This window comes from Myxocyprinus asiaticus, chromosome 25 (assembly GCF_019703515.2).
Source record: "Myxocyprinus asiaticus isolate MX2 ecotype Aquarium Trade chromosome 25, UBuf_Myxa_2, whole genome shotgun sequence".
In the NCBI taxonomy this organism is placed as follows: Eukaryota; Metazoa; Chordata; class Actinopteri; order Cypriniformes; family Catostomidae; genus Myxocyprinus; species Myxocyprinus asiaticus.
The window spans coordinates 47223418-47231631 of record NC_059368.1 but is presented as its reverse complement, the minus strand read 5'-3'; the positions used below and the strand labels follow the sequence as shown (position 1 = coordinate 47231631).

The 8214-nt window shown below is 43.9% G+C and overlaps 1 non-coding gene across 1 annotated transcript; it reads left to right on the top strand.

Moving 5' to 3' along the window:
• The first annotated feature begins 2205 nt into the window (after positions 1–2205).
• trnat-ugu (transfer RNA threonine (anticodon UGU)) lies at positions 2206–2279 on the top strand. The gene has a single exon. It is a non-coding gene; the product is annotated as a tRNA-Thr (tRNA).
• The last annotated feature ends 5935 nt before the right edge of the window (positions 2280–8214 follow it).

Below are 8214 nucleotides of genomic sequence, written 5' to 3'. Positions count from 1 at the left end.
CGAAAAAGGGGGGGTAGGGCTTGCTTTCATGCCTCTGCCACCTTCCCGGCAAAAGTTATGGCAATCCGGCACGAGCATGGTGCTTTTCATCCCTATTGCCTAACCCTAACCTAACCCTATCATAGTTCTTAAGAGAATTGGACATGGATTTTTGAACCATATGTTAACTGTCTCTAGAAATTTGAAAGCGAGATTCTATCTTACCTTAGTTTGGGTGCTCTGGTGTTGTACCTCTGACAACTCTTCTCTCCTTCATCTTTGTGGTAATTAGCCTCTCAGTCATATTACAATTATGTGAATAAAACAAATTTTTATCCTAGCACTTAATGGTTTTTCTTTTTCTTGTATTTATTTAAAAATGGTAAAATAAATTATATTTTGTTTTTATTGGTTTGGTGTGGTGTCTGCTTGTGCACTGAGTGTTTAAAATGAATTTTGTAATTTATTAATTTTATTAATAGAATGATATTTGTTTTTTGTTGTGATGGTGTGAGCACTTAACCCCTCCTTGAAGCACTTATATGACATAACCCTAACCCAAAAAATGTTTGGAGTGATGTCTGGAGAGGAGAGCCTTTGAGGTATTTTTAACAGCCAGAGTGCTAAAAATGTTAAGTTAAGAAAGGTTAGTTGTATACTCTTGAAATGGTTAAGACCACATTAAATTTTCTTTTATTATGTAGGGGCCCTTTTAGGTCCATTTTCTGTTCTCCATCTGGGGTGTTCACTAGATGGGGGATCAATCTCATTTTTTGAAGATAGAAATTCATCTAGTTATTATATCAGGTCCTTTGCAGGAAGGGTGTTGTCCTCTTTTACCTCCTGTTCTTAGCAGTGTTCAAAATTAGGGTCTTTATAGCAGGGGTTTTTTCTCCAGTATTTGAACCTGTATATAGAATGGAAGAAGTTAGAGGTTATTGTTGGGTTAATTATATATTCCTCCCCCCCCCCCAAACAAAAACTAGGGAATTAGGTATCCAGAAGTGTTACTCTCTTTGTTCTAAACATTATCTAACCCCTAACCCTAACTTTAACCTCCCCCTTTCCTCCTCTACATAGGGAACCTAACCCTAATCTTTTTTCTTCTGGTAGAAAGTTTTTTTTTATAATTAAATTCCTAGTCCAGAATTTGTTTATACCCTTATTTCAATCTGGGTACTTTATGTATATCCCTCAGGAGTGAATCTGATGAATGGTAGTGTGTTGAGGATGTATAACTGAATAACTGTGCCCATGCCTAGGAAGTTCCCACCAAAGGATTTAAACACCTGGAGGTGGGATTTCCTCCACCCTTAAAACCTAACCTAACCTAACCTTACCTAACCCTAACCTAACCTAATCTAACATAACATAGTTATGACAGTCCAGTGTGAGATTGATAAAGTGCAGTGCTTATATATGTTCATAATTAGCGATCAAGAGTTCAGATTTCGGATTGCTTGGGGGAAGAAGTTGTCGTGAAGTCGGCTGGTGCAGGTCCTGATGCTGCGATACCGCCTGCCTGATGGTAGCAGTGAGAGCAGCCCATGGCTCGAGTGGCTGAAGTCTCTGATGATCCTCCAAGCTTTTATCACACACCGCCTGGTGTAGATGTCCTGAGGGAGGGAAGCTCACCTCCGATGATGTGTCTGGCAGTTCGCACCACCCTTTGCAAGGCTTCATGGTTGAGGGCGGTGCTGTTGCCTAACCCAGTGATGCAGCCAGTCAGGATGCTCTCTACAGTGCAGGTGTAGAACCGTGTGAGGATGTGGTGGTTCATTCCAAACTTCCTCAGCCGTCTCAGGAAAAGAGGCGCTTGTGAACCTTCTTCACAATGGCCTCAGTGTGGATGGACCATGTGTGTTCCTCAGTGATGTGGACACCGAGGAACTTGAAGCTGCTGACTCTCTCCACCGGTGCTCCATTGATGGTGATGGGGCTGTGTTCTCTGTCTTTTCTCATGAAGTCCACCACAAGCTCCTTGCATTGGACTTCTAGTTTGCCAAATTTGGCCATTCAAATGTTGTGGGTTCCAGTTGCAGCATTTGTCATTTTGCTGAGCACACTTGTCCAAAAAACGACAAGGCTATCTGACCACCAAAACTCTATTCTCAAACAAATATTTTCATGCTGTCAATAGCATGGCCTATTCCTTGATCCAATGACCTCGCTTCTGGATATTTTGATCCTTGGAGTCACCCTCCAATGGTGACTTTGCCTAAAAAAGGTGCTGTGGCTTAGTTGGTTAAAGTGCCTGCCTTGTAAACAGGAGATCTTGGGTTCAAATCCCAGCAGTTCCTTTGTAGTGTGTTGTGCACCTCAGGAACTTAGACATTTAGAAATGTGCCAACACAAAAAGGTTACACAAGTAAATTTGCTGCACTGATTAAAGAACAAGCCAATCCTGTTCACAAATCTTTCCTTGGCAATATTTTAATGATACTCTGACATGCTAATACACTTTACCAACAGGGTACTGTGGCTTAGCTGGTCAATGTATCTTTCTTATAAACAGGAGATCCTGGTTTCAAATCTTAGCAGTGCTTATCTGCCAGTGATTGTGCTATCTGGCCCCTCCTGAGGACAGGAGGTCCTGACACCTCCTTTTGAAAGTGTGTTCAATTCTTAATTCTTGGGAAGCTGATTTCCTTACCACAGAGAGTGCAACCTCAGAGTGTTTGAGACACAACACAGTGCATGATGTGGGCTCTGTGGTGCAATGGATAGCGCATTGGTCTTCTAGATTGCAAAATGTGGCTGTTCAAAGGTTGTGGGTTCAAATCCCACCAGAGTCAATGCCTTTGTCAGTTTGCTAAGCACACTTGGCCAACAAACAAGTCTATCTAACCACCAAAACTCTTTTCTCAAACAAATACTTTCATGCTCTCAATAGTATGCCCTATTACGTGATCATTTCACCTATTTTTTGGATGTTTTGCTCCTCTGAGTCATCCTTCCATGCAAGATCTGCAGATGGTGGTTCTGTGGCTTAGTTGGTTAAAGTACCTGCCTTATAAACAGAAGATCCCAGATTCAAATCCCAGCCATTCCTTTGCAGTGTGATGTGCACTTCATCAATCTATATATGTTGAAATCTGTGTTTTTCTAAGATCAGTTAGTAATCAATTACCAAGTTAAAAATGCTGCAATGATCAAGGGCAAATGTAAGTCATGTTCGCAAATGTAAGTCATGTTCACAAATATTTCATTGGCTGCATTCTAAGGCTACTTTGACATGATAACACTCTTTTACAACAGTTTTCTGTGGCTAAGCTGGTCAAGGCACATGTTTTTTTCATAGGAGATGCTGGTTTCAAATCTTAGAAGTGCTTATCTGGCAGTGACTGTGCTCTCTGGCCTTTCCTGAGGACAGAAGGTCCTGACAGTGCATTTTGAAAAGGCAATCAATTCTACAGAGATTCAGTGAAGGTGATTTCCTTTTCATTGAGTGTGCAAACACAGTTTTAAAGACACAAAGAAGGTCTTTGGGTGGGGTCTCTGGTGCAATGGATAGAGCATCAAAAGCAAATCAATGAAATGACTTTATTGTCACTCAACCATATACATAAGTGCAACAGTGGGTGAAAGTCTTGGGTGCAGTTCCAAGCAACATAGCAGTCATGACAGTGATGAGACATATACCAATCTACATAAACATCAGAGTTACACAACACAATTTACAAAACTAATATACACATAGTTGCTCAACAAAATATACAAATAATAATATACAATGTGCAGTATACATTTACATTACATTTACATTTGTTCATTTGGCAGACACTTTTATCCAAAGCAACTTACAAAAGAGGAAAACATAAGCGAATCATCTTAAGGAGACAGTGGTATTAAAAGTGCCGTATTACAAAGTTTCACTAGCATCAGAATAGTATTCAAAACAGAATAAAGTGCAACACGAATTATTATATATATATTTTTTAATGACTGGTTAAGTGCTCATGGAAAAGATGTGTTTTTAGTCATTTTTTGAAGACAGAGAGTGAGTCAGCTTCATGGATGGAGATGGGAAGGTCGTTCCACCAACGTGGTATGATGAAGCTGAAAGTCCGGGAAAGTGTTTTGGTGCCTCTTTGTGTTGGTACAACAAGACGACGTTCCTTAGCTGGCCACAGGCTTCTAGTGGGCGCGTAGCTCTGCATAAATGATTTTAGGTATGCTGGAGCAGACCCAGTGACTGTTCTGTATGCCAGAATCAGATCCTTGAATTTGATACATGCATCAACCGGCAAACAGTGGAGAGAGACAAGGAGTGGTGTAACATGCGCTCTCTTTGGTTCATTAAAGACCAGATGTTCTGCTGCATTCTGGATCATTTGCAGGGGTCTAATAGCACATGCAGGGAGGCCTGCAATGAGAGCGTTACAGTAGTCAAGTCTAGTAAGTGACTGGACAAGCAGTTGTGTGGCATGTTCAGAGAGGAAGGGTCTTATCTTCCTGATATTGTAGAGTGTAAATCTACATGATCTTGAGATCTTTGAGATGTGGTCTGTGAAATTTAGTCTGTTGTCGATGGTTATCCCTAGATTTCTGACTGATTTGGAAGGCATTACTGTAGTTGCACCCAGCTGCATGGTGATGTTGTGTTCAACAGCAGGGTTGGCTGGAAAGACAAGGAGTTCATTCTTGGCTGGGTTGAGTTGCAGGTGGTGCTCCTTCATCCAGGCCAAGATGTCTGCCAGGCAGGCAGAAATTTGAGCAGTCACTGTGGTGTCATTGGGCTGGAAAGACAAGTAGAGTTGCATGTCATCAGCGTAGCAGTGGTAAGAGAAACCATGTGCCTGAATGATGGGTCCCAGTGATGTTGTGTACATAGAGAAGAGAAGTGGCCCAAGCACTGATCCCTGAGGTAACCCAGTAAGTAGCTGATGAGGCTTGGATACCTCACCTCTCCAGGCTACCTTGAAAGACTTACCTGAGATAGGAGTTAAACCAGTCAAGCAGTCAAGTGTATACCATACACACAATATAGAATACACAGTATACAATAAAAATAATATATATTAATGTGCAGTAAAGTTGTATAGTGTTGTATTGACATTCATGCTGTTGGTTGATAGTCAGTTGCCTGTGTGTTGTTAAGAGAAATATAATTATGACAGTCCAGTGTGAGACTGATAAAGTGCAGTGCTGATATATGTTGTTCATGAGCGATCAAGAGTTCAAAATTCTGATTGCTTGGGGGAAGAAGCTGTTGTGAAGTCGGCTGGTACAGGTCCTGATGCTGCGATACCGCCTGCCTGATGGTAGTAGTGAGAGCAGCCCATGGCTTGTGTGGCTGGAGTCTCTGATGATCCTCCAAGCTTTTTTCACACACCGCCTGGTATAGATGTCCTGAGGGAGGGAAGTTCACCTCCGATGATGTGTCTGGCAGTTCGAACCACCCTTTGCAAGGCTTTGCGGTTGAGGTTGGTGCTGTTGCCTTACCAGGCAGTGATGCAGCCAGTCAGGATGCTCTCTACAGTGCTGGTGTAGAACCGTGTGAAGATGTGGTGGTTCATTCCAAACTTCCTCAGCCGTCTCAAGAAAAGAGGTGCTTGTGAACCTTCTTCACAATGGCCTCAGTGTGGATGGACCATGTGAGTTCCTCAGTGATGTGGACACCGAGGAACTTGAAGCTGCTGACTCTCTCCACCGGTGCTCCATTGATGGTGATGGGGCTGTGTTCTCTGTCTTTTCTCATGAAGTCCACCACAAGCTCCTTGCATTGGACTTCTAGTTTGCCAAATTTGGCCATTCAAATGTTGTGGGTTCCAGTTGCAGCATTTGTCATTTTGCTGAGCACACTTGGCCAAAAAATGACAAGACTATCTGACCACCAAAACTCTTTTCTCAAACAAATACTTTCATGCTGTCAATATCATGGCCTATTCCTTGATCCGATGACCTCTCTTCTGGATATTTTGCTCCTCTGAGTCACCCTCCCAGGGAGACTTTGTGGCGGAAGGCACTGTGGCTTAGCTGGTTAACGTGCCTGTCTAGTAAACAGGAGATCCTGGGTTCAAATCCCAGCAGTACCTTTGTAGTGTGTTGTGTATCTCAGGAACTTACACATTTAGCAATGTGTGCCTTTCTAAAAGCCAACAAAAAAGGTTACTCAAGTAAAATTGCTGCACTGATCAAGGGTCCAAGCCAATCCCATTCATAAATCTTTCCTTGGCTATATTTTAATGCTACTCTGACATGCTAACACTCATTTACAACAGTTTGCTGTGGCTAAGCTGGTCAAGGCACCTATTTTGTTCATAGCAGATGCTGGTTTCACATCTTAGCAGTGCTTATCTGGCAGTGACTGTGCTATCTGGCCCCTCCTGAGGATAGGAGGTCCTGACAGTGCATTTTGAAACGGCAATAAATTCTGCAGAGACTCAGGGAAGGTAATTTCCTTGCCACAGAGTGTGAAAACTCACAGTTTTGGAGACTCACTCTTTCTCTTCTCCTGAAGTCCATCACAAGCTCCTTTGTCTTGCTGATGTTGAGGGAGAGGCTGTGCTCCTGACACCAGCGTGTTAGAGTGTTCACCTCCTCTCTGTAGGCTGTTTCATCATTGTCAGTGATCAGACCTACCACCATCGTATCATCAGCAAACTTAATGATGGCACTGGAGCTATGTGTTGCCACACAGTCACATGTGTACAGGGAATACAGGAGTGGGCTGAGAACACAGCCCTGTGGGGCTCCAGTGTTGAGGGTCAGTGATGAGGAGATGTCACTGCCCATTCTAACCGCCTGGTGTCTGCTTGACAGGAAGTCCAGGATCCAGCTGCACAGCGAGCTGTTTAAGCCCAGAGCCTGGAGTTTCACATCAAGCTTGGAGGGCACTATGGTGTTGAATGCTGAGCTGTAGTCTACAAACAGCATTCTCACATAAGTGTTCCTTTTTTCCAGGTGGGAGAGAGCAGTGCATAGTGTAGATGCAATGGCATCATCAGTGGAGCGGTTGTTGCGGTAAGCAAACTGCAATGGGTCCAGTGAGGGAGGCAGCACAGAGTAGATGTAATCTCTGATTAGTCTCTCAAAGCATTTGCTGATGATGAGGGTCAGAACAACAGGACGGCAGTCATTTAAGCAAGTGATTTTGGTTTGCTTTGGTACAGGTACAATGGTGGACGTTTTGAAGCATGTGGGGACTACAGACAAGGAGAGGGAAAGGTTGAAAATGTCCGTAAAAACACCAGCCAGTTGGTTCACGCACGATCTGATGACGCAGCCCAGAATGCCGTCTGGACCCACAGCTTTACGGATATTCACCCGTCGGAAGGATTGGGTTACATCCGCTACAGAGACAGAGAGTGAACTAACCTCTGTAGCTTCGGCCACGAGAGCTCTCTCCATGAGGGCAGTGTTATTTCCCTCGAAATGAGCATAAAAAGTATTTAGCTGATAGTTTGCGGAGGGCAAAACTGGCTTGTTTATGCTCCTCCGCGTTCCCAGAAATTAAAAGCAGAGGTCCATGCATCAAGTGCCACGCGAACATCGCTATTAATCCAAGGTTTCTGGTTGGGGTAGATCCGTATTCTTTTGGTCGGAACAACATCCTCTACACACTTTCTGATGAAAACTCTGATGACTCATCAGAGGCGGACCGGAACTTCTGCCAGCCCGCGTGATCAAAACGGTCTTGTAGCGTAGAGTCTGATTGGTCCGACCAGCACTGGATCATTCTGAGGGTGGGTGCTTCCTGTTTCAGTTTCTGCAGAAGCAGAACGGAAGAGTGGTCCGATTTGCCAAATGGTGGGCAGGGGAGGGATTTGTAGCCATCCCGGAAGGGAGAGTAGCAATGGTCCAAAACCCAGTACCCTTGTGTGTTGAAACTGATGTGTTGGTAGTATTTCTGTGCTATAGACTTGAAGTTGGCTTTGTTAAAGTCCCCAGTCACAATGAACGCAGCCTCAGGGTGCACGGTTTCCTGCTTGCTTATAATCCCATACAGTTCCTTGAGTGTCCGGTCTGTGTCAGCTTGTGGCGGGATGTACACAGCAGTGATAATGACCGTTGTGAATTCCCTCGGTATCCAGAATGGTCGACACAGAGGCATGAGAAATTCCAGATCAGGAGAGCAGAAAGACTTGATAGAATGTACATTCCTCTGATCACACCAGGATAAAACATACACCACCACCTCTGCTTTTACCTGAGAGGTCTTTCGCTCTGTCCGCTCGGTGCACGGAGAAGCCCGCAGGTTCGATGGCTGAATCTGGAATCTCAGCAGACATC